The following is an 18,862-nucleotide window of genomic DNA, read 5'->3' on the forward strand; positions in this document are numbered from 1 at the left end:
TTGTAGAGATCCAGATCTTCTTACATCTCAGGCTGGTTTCATGGGTGCTCAGAGTGGTCTGGTAGTTATCCAGCTCAATTCCGGGGACCAGTTGAAATAGGGTCCCCTACTCCTCCGCCATCTTTCCTCTCCTCCTCCAAGAAAAAGACATCCAGAAGTCTGGGCTCCTCAGGGTCCTTTAAAAATGCAATCCTCGCAATCCTCCCCGGGAGACAGGGCACTGGGGTTGCCAAGGGGACCTGAGATACCGGTTTGCCACAGTCCTGAACTAGTCGGCTGCCAGGGCCAAGAGGGGAGAAGGTGTCAGTCACTCAAACCCTGTCTTGGTTCCGATTCAACATAACCAGTTATTTGGGGAGAAGGACCTGTGGATAATCCAAGCTCTCTCAATGACAGATTGGGTTAAGTAGTTTATTCTGAAAGGATATTACTCATAAACAGCCAGATGGAGGAGATACATAGGGCAACTAGTGGGGAAAGCTCCATGCCCTCTTCAGGTGTGCCCCGTTCTATCATCTTATTCCATAAAGTGTGACCTTGTGTCACTTCTGATGTATCCACAGCTGATACATTGACAATGACCCTGGTCACAGACACAGTCTCCTCTCCCTGAACCAGCTACACGTGAACTTGGACCAGATCCTACAGACTCTCCCTGACAACAACCCCAACACCCTCCCTTCTCTTCTCCCCTCTGCTCCCGTGTCCCTCAGGCTTCAGTCTCTCCCTCTGGCTCTTCAGAACTGAACTCTGTCTCCACATAGGATTTCAGAGGAAACTGGAAATGATCTTGCTGTGGTTTCCAGTCTCCAGGGTCCATCTCTAGGCAGGAGAGAGACCAGGAAACCAAGGTGCATGAAACCCCTCATATTCTCCTTCCTGCTCTTACCCCCACTCCCTGCTCTGGTTTTCTGCCCCCCAACACTCCCAGTCAGTCCTTTTACTTTAAAAATAAACTTCTTACATTTTTTTTTCTCTAAAAAGGATATTTTACCCAAACTTTAGGTATTTGCACATGTAATCTATAGATTCTTTTTCCTCCTTCAGAATTAACTGATGCTGTACCCACATTGAGCTTGAGCAAATCCACAGAGATAAGATGGGTTGCACATTTCAAAATATGTTACTTTTTCTTCTGCCCCAAATCTGTGTTTCCTAAGGACTCTCCAGACAGTACATTCATCCCAGAAACATATTCTTCTGGTCCCTGAGTCCCATGCTTTAGACTTTTTCCCCTTAAAAGTCACCACTATCCTCTGGCCACCCCAGGTAGACACCTGGAGACACAGAGGACTGTGGAGAACAGCGGGGTGTGGGGGCAAAAAGGAGGGCTGTGTGCTCACCCCCGCCCTGTGATCCCTGACACCTGGACACCCTGCAGCTATGGTTCTTGTGTCTGCAGAGATAGAAATGGACAGATTACTGTGACTCAGCAAGATTCAGTGAGTTAATAGGTGTTAACCTATTAACCTGTTAATAGGTCTGTTCTCACATGAGTGCTCACTGCCTAACTAAGTCCTGCTTCTTCAGTGTTAGATGTGACTGTGCGTGTGACCTCCCCACTGGGACACCTGGCATCATGCTCCCTCCCCACTAAGGCAGGTTCTGTAGGAGCCAAGTCTCTTCTTCATCCCAAGGTGATCTGCGGCTCCCACCAGGATGCTGATGAGGCTGTGGATACTAAGGTTTTGGGGACACTCAGATGAAGAAGATCCTTCTCACAAAGGCACTGAAGGAGTTCATAGAGTTGTAGGCGAGCTTGTCCCCACATTTGGGTGTCAGGAAGACAACTCTGGGGCCCCTCCATCCCTGGCCTGGGGTCCTTCTCTCCTTACCCTTCTGTCTGCACAGGTGAGGGATGAGGATATTTCAAAATGACTCATCTGTGGCACCTTCCCTTTTCCTCATTTCCATCCCCTAGTCCAGTGTCAGTACTTTGTTCTGGCTTCAAATACCACTTAGATATGAGCAAGAGAGGCTGTGGTGACCACAAAGTCTGTCAGGGTGGCCTGCCCTGAGCTAGGCTGGACTGTGTCTATACTTCCCCTGGTGACCTCACTCCCCCTGGGTCTCCAGGTTCCATCCATGAACATGGATTCAGTCCCGGCCACCTCTCCTCCCAGAGCAACTGCTGACCCTCCTTCCATCATGCCTCCCTTCTAGGCCTCTCTGTCACTTAATTAATTAAAATTAGAGCATCTCAGGAGGGGACACTTTCCCTGACCACAGCCCCACATCCATCCCGCTGCCCCTGCCCTTCCTCTTCAGCTCCTCCTGAGGCTCATGAGAGGGGGCAGAGTTGGGGCCTTGCTGAGCCCATCCCTGTAATTTCCCCAGTAAAGCCTGAGAGGTTGGGACACAACAGGACATTCTGGTGTTGTGTCTACACGTGTTGCCAAGTGGGGAAGATCACGCCTCCTCAGTATGGATTTTTGGGACTGTGGATGCTCTGAGTCATTTCAGGGAGCAGGGGTGCCCCCCAAATATTAACAGTCACCCTCATCCTGTCTCCACCCAGTGACTAGTAACCACTGATCTGCTTTCAGTCCCTACAGATTGATTTACTGTACACATATTTTACATAATGAAATTATGTAACACGGAGCCCTGTGGGAATAGCTTATTTCATTTGATTTTTTTCACATAATGATTCAGAAACTCATCCATATCATCCATATCATCATTTCCATGACATTCCACAGTTTGTCTATCCATCCATCAGTTGGTGGACATTTGGGTTATTTACATCTTTTAGCAATTAACCATACTGTTGCCATAAACAACCTTATACATATTTCTATGTGTGCATATGTGTTCATTGTTCTTGGATGTAAAAATATTTAGAACTTTTGGATCATATGGTGATTTGATGACATACCTTTTGAGCAACTGTCAGATTGTTTCCAAAAATGGCTGCAAGGTGACATATTTATTAAGGCTGTATGAGGGTCCATTTGTCCCACTTCCCAGCCACCAATTGTTGTTATATGCCTTTTTGACTATGGCCATGCTACTGGAATAAATTAGTACCACATTGTGGTTTTGTACCTTTTCCTAATAAGTAACATTTCAATATTTTTTCAAGTTCTGTATAGATTTTTTTTTCAAACTGTGAGCAGCCATAAGTTAAACATGGTGAAGAATGCTACCCATGTGATAGTTAATCTATGTAGAGGGCAAACTGTATCCAGAGTGCTAAGTACTAATCTCGTGTATGCGCACACACACACACTCTCTCTCTCTCTCTCTAATTTTTTTAAAAAAGATTTTATTTATTTATTTGACAGAGAGATAGACAGAAGAGCACAAGCAGAGGGAGTGGCAGAGGGAGAGGGAGAAGCAGGCTCTGCACTGAGCAGGGAACCCGATGCGGGACTCGATCCCAGGACCCTGAGATCATGACCTGAGCTGAAGGCAGACGCTTAACCATCTGAGCCACCGAGGCACCCTCTCTCTCTCTAATTTAAAGAATTAGAAATTGAGGGGCACCTGGGTAGCTCAGTCGTTATGCGTCTGCCTTCAGCTCAGGTCATGATCCCAGGGTCCTGGGATCGAGTCCCTCATCGGGCTCCCTGCTCCGCAGGAAGCCTGCTTCTCCCTCTCCCACTCCCCCTGCTTGTGTTCCCTCTCTCGCTGTATCTCTCTCTGTCAAATAAATAAGTAAGATCTTTAAAAAAAAAAAAAGAATTAGACAGAGACATTTGAACTCAGATTTGTCTGATGCCAGCACCCATATTATCAACAGCAATGGTATATGATGTTCTTAAACCAATGCACATAGCTATATGACAAACATGAAAACCCATCCTTCCAAAATGTGAGTTTTCATTTCCCCTAAATATTTGTTGAGTCTTTCAAGAATGCTGAGTTAGAAAATGATCTAGTGGTCAGAAAACTCCCTTCTGGGAAAGGTGAGCATCCTGGGCAGGAGCTTTGGCCTCACAGAACAGGGTATCAGCAGGATTCTGTGATGTGGCATGTGAAGGGGGACCATCAGTTCTGCCCTTTCCAAGAAAGCCCTGGGGTTGGGGAACACATGTCAAGTGTGCCGGGAGCAGGACCTTGTCTAGGGGTCTGACACACTGATAAGCCATACTGTCTCTTCCAGGGACCTCTTCCTTCACCAGGAAGGCAAAGGCTGAAGTGAATAAAAACTCCTGTTCAAAGAGTGCTTTCTGGGATCTGAATCCTGGGCTCCCACTGAAACTGGCAGTGGTACCTCAGGTCACTGTACTTAGGAGAGGTCCTGCTCACTGGGGACACTGGAACTTCCCTGTCAGCCTCACTTTCAGACTGGTGACGACCCAAATGAAGACAGACCTGCATCCAAACTCACAAAGGTTAAAGTTATAACCCTGATGACATCTGCTGGGGATCCGAGTTAGAAGGTGCAGTCCTGCTAATTCAGTTAAACTTGGATAATTCCCTGTGGTTCCTCAGATGTCTTCCTTTAGGCCCCCAACTAGGGTGAATCATGGTGACCAATGGGTCATGGCTCCAGGACCAGAGCACTCCTGTGGATCACAGGCTCCTGCATCCAGCAAGGAGCTGTCTTGAGAAGCAATGGTTCTCTGCTATCCGAAACTGGAAATTTCTCAGGACTTTACTTTGAACAAGTTTATTTTCATCCAGAAACAATTATAAATCTCTTCCCGTTAAAAATAAATCTTTCCACTTCTTATTTCAGCTCCATGTGTGCTTGTTGTTCCAGCCCCTGAAGAGGTGCTGTGGGAGGGGAAAAAGGATGGAGCAGGTGCAGGCCTGGGGACAGGTGTCTGTATGGGGCCGGGGCTGAGGGTGGGGAGTAGGGCCCAAGACACCTCATCAGTGTGAGTGGAGTCTAATTTGGAATTTGCAGAAGAAGTAGGAATGGGAGAGATGGAGGCACATGGATCTGAATGCTCCAGGGAGAGCAGAGTTTAACACTGGAACATTGGTCATTAAATAAATGGGAAATTGCAGGTGTCCTTTGCCTGTATGACAAGTGGGGAAGAGTGCCAGGAGGAGCCCCTGGAGGTGACCTTCGGGAGCTGAAGGGGCAGGTGGAGGCCAGGGCAGCAGGTAGATCATACCTAGAGGGGCATCTAGAGCCTGAGGAGGCCTTCTGCTGTGCTGACAGCAGGGCATGTCCTCCCTTAGGGACCATGTCCTTCCACAGGAGGAGTTCCACGATCCCACCCTTCATTAACATAAATGCATAAGGGAGGGTCAGTGCGTTAGCACCTGAGGAGGCCAAAATAAGGAACTGAGAGGTGTATGGTGGTGAAGTGTTGCAACCTAGTGGGGAGCCCTGGGGTAAGGGGTCCCTCCCATTTGTGAGGAGCGGGCAGTGGAAATGGCAATGGTCAAAGAGGCCCCGCCTCTCTCCCAGGCAGGAGGCCAACATTGCCTTTCAGGTACCTTGCAACATGCACCGGGGCCGGGCCAGCAGGGGGTGGTAGGGACACATGTCTGAACCACAAGCAGGACACAAGACCTGTGGACCAAGAACCAGGCTGTTTTGCTGGTGCCCTCTGCTCAGGCTGCCTGTGTGTGGTCTCAGCAGGTGCTTCCTCCCAGGGTTCTCCCCAGGGATGAAGTCAACCTCCATCCTCCACAGTCTGAGGCATGAACTAAGCTCCAGCACCAGGACTCAGGGGGAAGCTGGGCAGTCACTGGGTGGACCCCATTTGCATGGACAGCCCCTCCAGTGGCAGAGGGTGGAGGAGAAAAGGAGGCCTGGGGCAGCCCAGCCCACTGGGGGTTGAAGAGTCCGTGTTACCTTGACCTGGACTCCTGTGCTCCTCATCCTCCTCTCTCACTACACAGGTAGGGAGAGTTCTCAGAGACACAGGGAAGACTCCCAGCCTGAATTAACCCATCTGGATCAGAGCCTGAGAAATTTTATCATGGTCCTGCACCCATCACCCATGAGCGTGTGTGTTTGCAGGTTCCCTGTCCCAGCCTGTCCTGACCCAGCCTCCCTCCCTCTCTGCATCTCTGGGATCATCAGCCAGACTCACCTGCACCCCGAGCAGTGGGTTCAGCATTGGCTGCTACTACATACATTGGCAACAACAAAAGCCAGGGAGCCCTCCATGGTTTCTCCTGTACCATTACTCAGACTCAAATAAGCACCAGGGCTCCAGGCGCCCCAGCCACTTCTCTCGATCCAAAGATACTTCAGACAATGCAGGGCTCCTGCTCATCTTGGGGCTGCAGCTTGAGGACGAGGCTGACTATTACAGTCTGATTGGACACAGTAATGCTTCTCACGGTGACACAGGCAGATGGGACGTGGTACAGAAACCTCCATCTGTTTGGAGTCTTGTTTCATGGCAATTTAAAACTTATAAAATAAGTTGTATATACACAACTGTACCAGTAAGTATCACCTAGTTGATAATATATTTACCATCAACTACCCATTCAATGTTTCTGTGGCTTTCAGGAAAAACAAAACAAAAATGAGAAGTGAATAGTGTCAAGATAATGCTGATGTTGCTTGTTTATTCATCTGGGACATAGCCAGGCCTGTGTAGTTGCTCTTTTTCTCCTGAAATGAGGGAAATGATCCTTCTTTGATTTCATCCTCCTCAGCGGTAATGGACCATCCCAGCGGGTGGATAGTCTACAGCATGGCCTCTGCCCTTCCAGAGGTCAGAGCAGAGAACTTTCCTGTCCACGCAGGCTCTTGTGCTCAGTGAAGTCAGGGAGATGGGGGTTATTTAAAGTGGAACTTTGAGGCTTGAGGCCAAGAACCCCTTTGACGGCCTTGAGAAAGTAGGGAAATGCCCCACAGTTGCTGGTGAAATGCTGAGCCTGCCCCAGGCAATTTGGGTTAAATAGGTCCATGGATGAGTCTCTTCTATAGCTGATACCAGGGTCTATGGGACTCCCATGAGTGGTTTCCTGAGCCCACAGATACTGACTGTGTCCTCTTTTCCCCTCAGAACCGAATGGATCTTTTCCACAGTCCAGGGAGTGTGGGCTTTGGAAGATCCAGAGCAGTAACTCCCCCATATGTGCATATGTCACTCCCCCAGGCAGAAGCTCTGAATAATCCCAGATCCTAGGTCACCTCCCCCTGCACAGGAGCAGCAGAAACACAGGGATCACCATGGTAATGATACCAAAGCTTCCAAACAGAACCCCCTACATTGTGACCCAGGAGAGTGATGAGGGAACATCCAGCTGTTCAAGCCAGATTCACCAGATCCAGGTGTGTTGCTAGAACCTGTGATGAGAAGCTGATCATCATGGCTGTAGAGCTGCATGCAACAAAATGTCACACAGAGCTCCTGTTCCACGGGGACATGTGATAACTTATACCATCTACCTCTGCACTGGACTTATTCACCTCTCCCCTCTCCCTGCCTGGGACCAACACCAACTCAGAATATGGTTTCTAATGTTACATATCCACTAAAACCAGAGGACATCAATCTCTGGACCTGTTTAAGTTTAGAAGGTCAATGGAAATATCCCAGTTTGGAGGTACTGGCCTCCCAATGCAAAAATAGTTACTTTGTTTCCAGAAACAAAATTGCTCTCACATATACTGGGTTGGAAAGACAAGAAGGGCAGTAGTGCAGGATGTGTGACCTGGGAGAACCAGGTGGCCCTCTACATGTCCCCTGGTACCATGATGGGCTTTATTGAGAATTCCCTGACCTCTGAAATCTTAGCGATACATATTTTCTCTTTTTTTCCTTAAATTAGAGCTTTGCTCAGCTCCTGAATATCCAGGGGCTCGAGCGTGTCTCCCACTGAGCAGATGTGGAAATCCCTTACCAAAGAAGGTACACAAATGGCACAATATGTCATTGGGATACAAATTAAAACAATGAGGTTCCACCAGATTCTTTTTTTTAATTTAATTTAATTTTATTTTATTATGTTATGTTAGTCACCATACAATACATCATTAGTTTTTGATGTAGTGATCCACGATCCATTGTTTTCATATAACACCCAGTGCTCCATGCCGTACGTGCCCTCCTTAATGCCCATCACCGGACTAACCCATCCCCCACCCTTTCCCCTCTAAAACCCTCAGTTTGTTTCTCAGAGTCCATAGTCTCTCATGGTTCGTCTCCCCCTCTGATTTCTCCCCCCTTCATTTTTCCTTTCCTTCTCCTAATGTCCTCCATGCTATTCCTTATGTTCTACAAATAAGTGAAACCATATGATAATTGACTTTCTCTGCTTGACTTATTTCACTTAGCATAATCTCCTCCAGTCCCATCCATGTTGATGTAAAAGTTGGGTATTCATCCTTTCTGATGGCTGAGTAATATTCCATTGTATATATGGACCACATCTTCTTTATCCATTCATCTGTTGAAGGGCATCTCGGCTCTTTCCACAGTTTGGCTATTGCGGACATTGCTGCTATGAACATTGGGGTGCATATGGCCCTTCTTTTCACCACATCTGTGTCTTTGGGGTAAATACCCAGGAGTGCAATTGCTGGGTCATAGGGTAGCTCTATTTTTAAATTTTTGAGGAACCTCCACACTGTTTTCCAAAGTAACTGTACCAACTTGCATTCCCACCAACAGTGTAAGAGTGTTCCCCTTTCTCCACGACCTCTCCAACATTTGTTGTTTCTTTCCCTGTCCATTTTGGCCATTCTAACTGGTGTAAGGTGGTATCTCAATGTGGTTTTTGATTTGAATTTCTCTGATGGCTAATGATGATGAACATTTTTTCATGTGTCTCTTAGCCATTTGTATGTCTTCTTCAGAGAAGTGTCTGTTCATGTCTTCTGCCCATTTTTAACTTGATTATTTGTTTTTGGGGTGTTGAGTTTGAGAAGTTCTTTAAAGGGTCTATCCAACAAGAAGACCTAACAATTGTAAATATCTATGTCCCCAACATGGGAGCAGCCATCTACATAAGCCAACTGCTGGCCAAAATAAATAGTCATATTGATAACAATACATTAATTGTAGGAGACCTCAATATGCCACTCTCAGCAATAGACAGATCATCTAAGCAGAAAATCAACAAAGAAACAAGAGCTTTGAATGATACACTGGACCAGATGGACCTCATAGATATACATAGAACATTCTACCCTAAAACAACAGAATAGTCATTCTGCTCGAGTGCACATGGAACTTTCTCCAGAATAGACTACATACTGGGTCATAAATCAGGTCTCAACCAATACCAAAAGATTGAGATGATTCCCTGCATATTCTCAGACCATAATGCTTTAAAACTGGAACTCAATCACAAGAAAAATATTGGCAGAAATTCAAACACTTGGAAGCTAAAGACCACTCTGCTCAAGAATGTTTGGGTCAACCAGGAAATCAAAGAAGAACTTAAACAATTCATGGAAACCAATGAGAACGAAAACACATCGGTCCAAAAACCTATGGGATACTGCAAAGGCAGTCCTAAGGGGGAAATACATAGCCATCCAAGCCTCACTCAAAAAAATGGAAAAATCCCGAATTCACCAACTAACTTTACACTTTAAAGAACTAGAAAAAAAGCAACAAACAATACCTAAGCCATGCATTAGAAGAGAAATAATTAAGATTAGAGCAGAGATCAATGAAATAGAAACCAGAAACACAGTAGATCAGATCAACGAAACTAGAAGCTGGTTCTTTGAAAGAATTAATAAGAACGATAAACCACTGGCCAGATTTATCCAAAAGAAAAGAGAAAGGACCCAAATTAATAAAAGTATGAACGAAAGGGGAGAGATCACAACTAACACCAAGGAAATAGAAACAATTATTAGAAATTATTATCAACAACTATATGCCAATAAGCTGAGCAACCCGGATGAAATGGAGGCCTTCCTGGAAACCTATAAGCTCCCAAGACTGAAACAGGAAGAAATTGACAACCTGAATAGGCCAATAACCAGTAACGAGATGGAAGCAGTGATCAAAAACTTCCCCAAAAACAAGAGTCCAGGGCCTGATAGATTCCCTGGGGAATTTTACCAACATTCAAAGAAGAAATACTACTTATTCTCCTGAAGCTGTTTCAAACAATAGAAACAGAAGGAAAGCTTCCAGATTCATTCTATGAGGCCAGCATTACCTTAACCCCCAAACCAGGCAAAGACCCCATCAAAAAGGAGAATTTCAGACCAATATCCCTGATGAATATGGATTCCAAAATCCTCAACAGAATCCTAGCTAAGAAGATCCAACAATACATTAAAAGGATCATCCACCACGACCAAGTGGGATTTATCCCTGGGATGCAAGGGTGGTTCAACATTCGCAAATCAATCAATGTGATAGAACACATTAATAAGAGGAGGGAGAAGAACCATATGGTCCTCTCAATTGATGCAGAAAAAGCATTTGACAAAATACAACATCCTTTCCTGATTAAAACTCTTCAGAATATAGGGATAGAGGGAACATTCCTCAAATTCATAAAATCCATCTATGAAGTACCACCAGATTCTTATTAACGTAGATAAAATTAGATAGAACGGCAGCATCAGATGCTGCTAAGGACACGTGGCAAGAGGAACTCTCATTCATTGCTGGTGGGAATGTCAAATGCCCCAGAACTTTGGAAGATGCCTTGGCAGTTCCTTAAAAAGATGAACTTATGTATGATGCAATACAGAATTCATACTCCCACATATTTCCCAAAATGAGTTACTTGTGTCCACACAGAATATACACATAAATGTTTATTGCTCATTTATTTGATTGTCAAAACTTGAAAGAAACTAACAGGTCCTTCATAGGTGAATGGGTAAACAAACTCTAGTACATACATACTCTGAATATAATTCAGTGATGAAAAGACTGAGTTATCAAGTCACAGAAACATATGAAGGACACTCCCACAGGTATTTCTTTTTTTTTTTTTAAGATTTTATTTATTTATTCATGAGAGACAGAGAGAGAGAGGCAGAGGGAGAAGCAGGCTCCCAAGGAGCAGAGAGCCCGATGCGGGACTCGATCCCAGGACCCTGGGATCATGACCTGAGCCGAAGGCAGACGCTTAACCATCTGAGCCACCCAGGAGCCCGTCCCACAGGTATTTCTAAATGAAAGAATCCAACCTGAAGAGGCTGGAACAATGAGCAGTGGGACGGGAATACAGGAGCCCTGGGTACCATCTGTAGCCCAGGGTTAACATGTCTCCTGTATCCACTGGAGGGAGCTGGTGCAACCCAGTCCTCAGCTGGGAGCTCCTGTCTCCCTGCCTCTAGCTGGTGCTCCTGCATCATCCCTGGATGAAGTACTCTCCACTCCTACACTCTGTTTTGTTCAGCTGGAGCCCAGCCATAGGTCTAAATAGGGAGGGAAATATTTGCATGGAGAACCCCCAAAATAAGGATCAGAGGGACACATAAGAAGGGTTAATGGCCTCAGGCTTATTTCTGGGGCTCAAGAGCAAGAGTATGGGGCATCTGTACCAGGGCCTGTATTCCCCTATCCTCACCTTGCTTGCTCACCACACAGGTAATTTCCAAATTCCCATAAGGGACAAAATAATACCAGTTTGTGATCCACTGCATCAATATATAGATGATAGATGATAGATGATAGATAGATAGATAGATAGATAGATAGATAGATAGATAGATAGATAGATAATAGATAGATAGATAGATAGATGATAGATAAATTCTTCACTATTAGGCATCTTTTGCTTTAAGTTATGCTTACACCATTCACTGGATGGAAGGTCAGATGAGATAAAATAGACAGATTTATGTCACTCAACAAGACCTTGACTTCTGATTCAGTAAATTGCTAACAGGTTGGCTCTCATGTTAATCCTCCTGCCTAATACAAGTCCCCCCATGGGAAGAGGTCTTTGAGATACCTGCCCTTTAAATCCAGAATCACCTTCATGGAGAACCATCTCTCAGGAGAAGTCATAAGATGAACAGAGGGATATTTGGTCTCATTTTTGGTCACACACACACACACACACACACACACACACACAGCTCTCATTTCTCTGAGTGTATATTTTATTGGCCTCTGAAGTTTTCAGGCTTCTCTGTCCTTCCAGAAGTCAGGCTCAACCTGTGCTCATGCAGCCATCCTCAGTGTCACAATCCTCAGGAGGCAGAATTCCCATCAGCAGGGAAGACTGGTGACATCAAGTGTGACTGGGGTCCTGTCACCAGGGCAGCCAGGATGTGCCCTGAGCACCTGCTTCTCTGGGAAGATGCTGATGCTCAGGAATCCCAGGGGGAGTCTCTGTCCCCGAGGGCAGCTCAGACCCCAACCATCTCCAGGGTCCAGGCAGCACCTGAGGCTGATCAGTACATTAATTCTGGGACAGCAGCCTCAGGATGCTTGCATGGAGCTCAAGACTCACAGGGATGTGGAATAAAACCTCCCTGTGCTCTCAAGGCTGGGCTGTCACTCCTTCATTCACCACTGTCACCCCTCCTGCTAGGCTGGACCTCTACTGAAAAGTCTGCCCTGAGGGCCACAGTGTTCTGACCTCAGGGACACAGTCCCTCTTATCTCCACCTCCCAAATACTCAGATGTGGGACATTTGACAGCATCTTCTGGATCCAGTTGGCCTTGGGTAATGAAAAAATTCTGTGTTTGATAATCCCATCAGTGAGACGGCACTGAAGTTCATAGGAACAGGCCCCATGTGGGATCCACTGGGAACCATGTCATGCTTTTCTATCTTCAGGTCCAGACCCACAATACAAAACACTTAAAATTTGAAATAATAATAATAATAATAATAATAATAATAATAATAATAATAAATCAAATGATTCAGACAGAAGTTTATAAAAACTTATCCAACTAAAAATGGAAGGCATTTCTTTCCATTGTTTTTCCACCCATCTTTTTATCCACAGCTTCTACCCATACTCTGTCTACAATAAGCACAGATTTGAAAAAGTATACAAGTGATTGTACTTGCAACTTCAACTTGACATTGCCATTGACTTTAAAACAGTCTTACTGAGCTGAATTTTGTTTCAATAACATGCATCCATTTCAAGTACACTGTAGACTAAGGCATGACTGATACATAAGCTCTGTCACTGGATCCCTGTCAGAACATCTGCAGCTGTCACTCCTTCCCTCCTGGACCTTCCAACATTTGCCCCTTGTGCTCTGAGGTCATTGGCATATGCAGCCTCACGTGGCTGGACTCCTGCTGACTTGTGTCTGTGTGTTTGGAGGACAGAGCCTAGGAGGGAATCGCTGCCCACAGTGTGTGGAGCACTGTTGTTTCAAGCAGGTGGAAACAGTGACAGGTGACAAAGATGTGCAGTGTGTGACCCTCTAGGAATGCATGGGAGGGCTTCTACCCACAGTCTGGAGAGAATCATTCCCTGTCTCCTCAGTGCTGTGGGAACCTTCAGGAGGGAGAGCTCCAGAAACAAGGGAGGAGTCACATCATAGGAAAGACACAGCATCCTGCACAGAAGGGACCATGTGTCCCTGGGGTCCTGTCACTGTCTTGGACTGGATCCTGATCTAGAGGAGTTTGTGTAAAGACACCATCTCAGTCCTGACTCAAAAACAGACAAGGGAGCCATGGACAGACTAACCCTGAGGAGTCTGAGTAGAGCATAAAGTCTGTCCTTATGTGATGGGAGGACACATAAGGGGATACCGGACATGGCTCTAATACCACAGAGCTCAAGTCTCATGGAGAAGAAGAACAAAACCTCCCTGTGTTCTCAAGGCTGGACTGTCACTCCTTCACTCACCACTGTGACCGGTCCTGCTAGGATGAGCCTCTGCTGAAAATTCTGTCCTGAGGGCCACAGGGCTGTGACCCCTTATCTCCACCTCCCCCGTATCTCCACCTCTCCACCTCTCACGTGTGGGACTTTGACAGAATCTTCTGGATCCAGTCGGCCTTGGGTAATAATGAAAAAAAATCATCCTCTTCTTACGGGTGGTTGAATGAGCACTTGCTCTATCCTGAACATGCTGGACGCAAGGCACAAGAACCAGAGTTGTGCCCCCCCACCCTTGAAAGTGTGACTGAAAATTGGCTCCATCCTGGAAAGTCTGTCTGTGTTTGGTAATTCCATCAGTGTAAGGGCTCTGAGGATCATAGGAACGGGCCCCTCATGAAGTCCACTGGGCAACATGTCATGCTTTTCTAACTGCAGGCCTAGACCCATGATACAAAATTCATGAATAAGATAATAATAATAATTATTATTATATCAAATGATGAAGACAGAAGTTTATAAAAACCTATCCACCAAAAATGGAAGGCATTCATTTCCATTGTTTTTACCTCCATCTTTTAACCACAACTTCTACCCATACTCTGTCTACAATAAGAAAAGATCTGGAAAAGTATACAAGTGATTGTACTTGCAACTTCAACTTGACATTGCCATTGACTTTAAAACAGTGTTACTGAGCTGAATTTTGTTTCAATAACATGCATCCACTTCAAGTACACTGTAGGCTAAAGCATGACTGATACATAAGCTCTGTCACTGGGTCCCTGTCAGAGCATCTGCAGTTGTCACTCCTTCCCTCCTAGAACTTCCAGCGTTTGGTGCTCTGAGGTCAGTGCCACACAGAGCCTCAAGTGGCAGGGATCCTGCTGACTTGTGTCTGTGTGCTAGGAGATCAGAGCCTAAGAGGTGGAAACAGTGACAGGTGACAAATAATTTCAGTGTGTAACCCTATAGTGATGCACACAAGGACGTCTACACACAACCTGGAGAGAATCATTCCCTGTCTCCTCAGTGCTGTGGGAACCTTCAGGAGGGAGAGCTCCAGAAACAAGGGAGGAGTCACATTATAAGAAAGACCCAGCATCCTGCACAGAAGGGACCATGTGTCCCTGGGGTCTGTCATTGCATTGCACTGGATCCTGATCTAGAGGAGTTTCTGTAGAGACACCATCTCAGTTCTGACCCAAGAACAGACAAGGAGCTGTGGACACACTCACCCTGAGGAGTCTGAGTAGAGCATAAAGACTGCCCTGATATGACGTGAGGACACATAAGGGGACATCTAACGTGGCTCTAATGCACGGGACAGTGATCAGAGCAGTGGGGAGGCAAGAGTCGTGTCTGATGGGCTCTGGTCACCATTTCACACAAAGGTATGTCTGGATCTGACACCAGGGGGTGATCAAAGCCAGTTTCTGTGGGGTCAGGGGTGATCAGAGCTGAGACTTGCCACCTGACACTTCTGTGCCCTCTGCTCAGGCCTCAGAACTGTGACCTCCTTACCCCCTGGCCCCACAGAGTCCTTCCTCTGCCTATCCCCCGACATCTTCAGGGAGAGGAACCTGACCCAGGACCAATGAGGTGTTAAAGAGCTGGGGCTCTCATTTGCATGGACAGGCCCTCCCTCTCGCAGTGGATGAAGAGGGGAAGGGAGAGATTAGGGGAGGCTCTGCTCAGCTGTGGGGCCACAGAAGGCAGGATCGGTGATGACCTCCACCATGGCCTGGTCCCCTCTCCTCCTCAGCTTCCTCGCTCACTGCACAGGTGAGTGGATGCAGGGACAGGGGAAGGGGCCCTGGGAGGACATGAAGGGCCCTCCTTCCTCTTCTTGTCTCTAGAACCCAGCATCACCCTGTCTGTGTCTCTCCCCCTTGCAGGGTCCTGGGCCCAGTCTGTGCTGACTCAGCCGCCCTCCGTGTCTGGGGCTCTGGGCCAGAGGGTCACCATCTCCTGCACTGGAATCCCCACCAGCACGGATTATGATGGAGAGTTCACATACCATTATGTGAACTGGTACCAACAGCTCCTAGGAAAGGCACCCATTCTCCTCATCTATGATGATGATAGCAGAAACTCTGGGGTCCCTGATCGATTCTCTGGTTCCAAGTCAGAAAGCTCAGCCACCCTGACCATCACCGGCCTTCAGGCTGAGGACGAGGCTGAGTATTATTGCCAGTCCTATGATAGCAATCTCAATACTCACACAGTGCTCCAGGCCTGTGGGGAAGTGAGACAAAAACTTGGTGTCCCCTTGGCAATAGGGTTTCCTGTGAAACCCCTACATCTTGGCTGTCAGCTGATTCCTTTGTTTGCTGGTATAAGCTGCAGTCTGAAACACATTCTATGGCCTCTGTCTACAAAACCTGTTCCCATTCTCTTAAATTCAGCTTCCAATGTCTGTCCTTGACGTGAATATATTATATGATTTTCTCAAATTAAGCAGACATTCCTTTGTGTCAGGGTCAGGCTACCATGGGGTGAAGAGTTCGTGACAGGTCAAGACTGAGACAGGCATGCAGAATCGAGGCTTGTCTGAGACATGACACATCAGGGGTGTACAATATGTGTCCTGGTACCAACAGCTCCCATGAATGGAATCCCAAATCCTCACCTATTATAATGGTTGGACCCTTTGGATATCCTGGTCCATTCTCTGGCTCCATGTCTGGTGACTCTGGCTTCCTGATCATCACTGGGCTGTGGTCTGAGGAGGGGGCTGCTCGTCACAGCCCTTCCTGTGACAACATTCTCAGGGCTCACACAGAACCCCAGACCTGTGATTATTGGGAGCAGAACCCCTTTCTCATCTGCGGGGAGGAGGAGTTTGGCCTGTGGCTTCTGCTTCTGGTGCTCCTGCTGCTGCCATCATGGGGCCAAGTCCATCCAGGGCACCACCTGGGAGTCAGGGCTCCTCCTTCCCTCCTGTCCTCAAAGTCACTTACAGCAGCCCTTCCCTAGACAATGTGTCTAAAAACACACAGAAAGGACATCCCCCATCAGGTTAGGACACAGAGTGTCTTTGCTCTGAAGTTCATGCACTGGGAGTGGCAGGTCCGGTGTGGATGAAGCAGGACAGAAGGAAGGAGATCTGGGGAATCCCTGGTCCCAACACCCAGTCTTCCCTCTGCAGGTGTAAGAGAAGATATCAGAAGCAGGTTACCTGCTTCTAGTGCCAGCTGTGTAATGTAAATACAGGTTGTGATGCTTTGGCCACAAGGGTGTGCTGTGTGCCTAACAAGAGTGTGGACACTGATGCCCACCCCTCCAGGGCCCGGAGCCGGCTCTAGTGGGACAAGGAGCAATGATCCCCCAAGCCAGGTATGATTCTCCTGCACTATGACCCTTTTGACCATATGGAGAACCTGGATGGATGCATGTCCTCCCTCAGTCAGCAGGGAACACTGGTTGTGTCCTCCTTCACCCTGTGACCAGAACCATCATCCACCCAGAGGTAGGTGGGGAATGGACACAGGGAATGGCAGCATCATGTTTGCATGATTGATTCTATTCTCAAGAATGAAGGGGGAAGAGTGAGCAAGACTCAGTATCCCCAGGTTCCATAAAGGCCCTCCGGAGGCTATGTTGTCCTGTTTCAAACATGGTTCCATGTTAATTTGCAACATACAATCCATGTGAGAACTCTGCCTGCTACCCATGTGCAGCTCAGAGAGGAGTCCCTGTGCCCACCTGCAAGAGTTGCCACCCACCCAGCCCCACTCCATGTGGGATTCCAGAACTGTCACCTGTTCCCACTCTGGAGGCAGGAGGAGCAGTAGCAGAAAGGTCAGCACCATGGAAGGCTCCTGTCCAGGTGACCAAATGTCAGGGACCCTGGGGGGAAGGGCTCTTCTGATGAGAAGAAGGTCTGTGGGGTATCCTGAGAGGATTGAGGAGGTGGATCTCCCCCAAACTGGAACTCATGATGTGGGGGACAGTCAACAGGTGCTTGAGCTCACAAGACCTTCTCTGAGCTGAGTGGCCTGAGCTAAAACTGGACTAATCTTCCCACAGGTTCTCTGTGCCCATTCAGCTTCATCAAACCCTCAGCCATTCATTCCACCACATTTATTAGCTTCCTCAGACAGTTCCTCTGTAGAGGGGCAGGGGTTCTGTATGGGGAATCCATGGTAAAACTGGCAGATGGGGTCCTTTCTTTCTGACTCAGATTCTCCTCCCTCCCCCTGTCCTTTGCTTCACCTTCTCTCCTCTCCAGGGCGTCCCCAAAACCTTGAGCTCCTGCACATCACGGTAATTGATCTATTTCTCCCCACTCTATTACACTTGTCATTCTCAGAAGAGAGGGAGGAAATCCCACCCTTTATTTTGGATTCTGCAAGGGAACCGTTCCCTTTAAATTACCTGCCCATGTAGAGCCCTTTGCTGGACCACATTCCTCTAAGTCCTTCCTGAGAATCTGTTCCTTATTCCTGTCCTCACCTTCTCCTCATACATGCTTTTGTCCAAGACCAGAAGCAGAGAGGGGACACATGTGTAGTAGATGTATGGAAATAACGCCCTCATAGAGACAAGGTGCTTCATCCCAAGAAAACAGATGTCCTGTTAAAGGTCCATGTGTCTTCCCAAGCATCCTCATTGAGTTCCTTCCTCACACAGGGAGCTCAGAGGTGGTGTAGACCCACATATCTTGGGGAGGACTGATGGTCTTTGGCAAGCTTCTTCCCTAAGGATTCACTTAGATTGTCCCCTAACCACTCAACAAGAATTATCCTCTGGTCAATATCCCTGACTTTTGTTAGTGCACTGGTCACATCCTACTGATTCCTTTAACATGTGCTCTTTCAGATAGTAACAAACATTTGCAGCACCTTCCTGCAATGGGAAATGATACATTTTATGAATTTCTGGCTCTTTTTTTTTTAAAAAGATTTTATTTATTTATTTGACAGAGAGAGACACAGCGAGAGAGGGAACACAAGCAGGGGGAGTGGGAAAGGGAGAAGCAGGCTCCCCACAGAGCAGGGAGCCCAATGCGTGACTCGATCCCAGGACCCTGGGATCATGACCTGAGCTGAAGGCAGTCACTTAACCAACTGAGCCACCCAGGCGCCTGAATTTCTGGCTCTTAATAAGGAGAATAAATACCCGATAATTTCTATAACTTGTAAAAATGTAATTGAAAATATTTCAGTAATAGATCATATGAATCCACAAAATAAAAAACATAA

The 18,862-nt window shown here is 46.9% G+C and overlaps 1 protein-coding gene across 1 annotated transcript in view; it reads right to left on the minus strand.

The window, feature by feature from the left end:
- Window positions 1-18,862, minus strand: part of ZNF280B (zinc finger protein 280B) — a 121,047-nt gene that overhangs the window by 12,422 nt on the left and 89,763 nt on the right. The gene's annotated exons all lie outside the window — the stretch shown is intronic.

Source organism: Mirounga angustirostris, unplaced genomic scaffold, assembly GCF_029215605.1.
Source record: "Mirounga angustirostris isolate CCGP_5_RB_7025 unplaced genomic scaffold, mMirAng1.0.hap1 SCAF_14, whole genome shotgun sequence".
NCBI classification, from domain to species: domain Eukaryota; kingdom Metazoa; phylum Chordata; class Mammalia; order Carnivora; family Phocidae; genus Mirounga; species Mirounga angustirostris.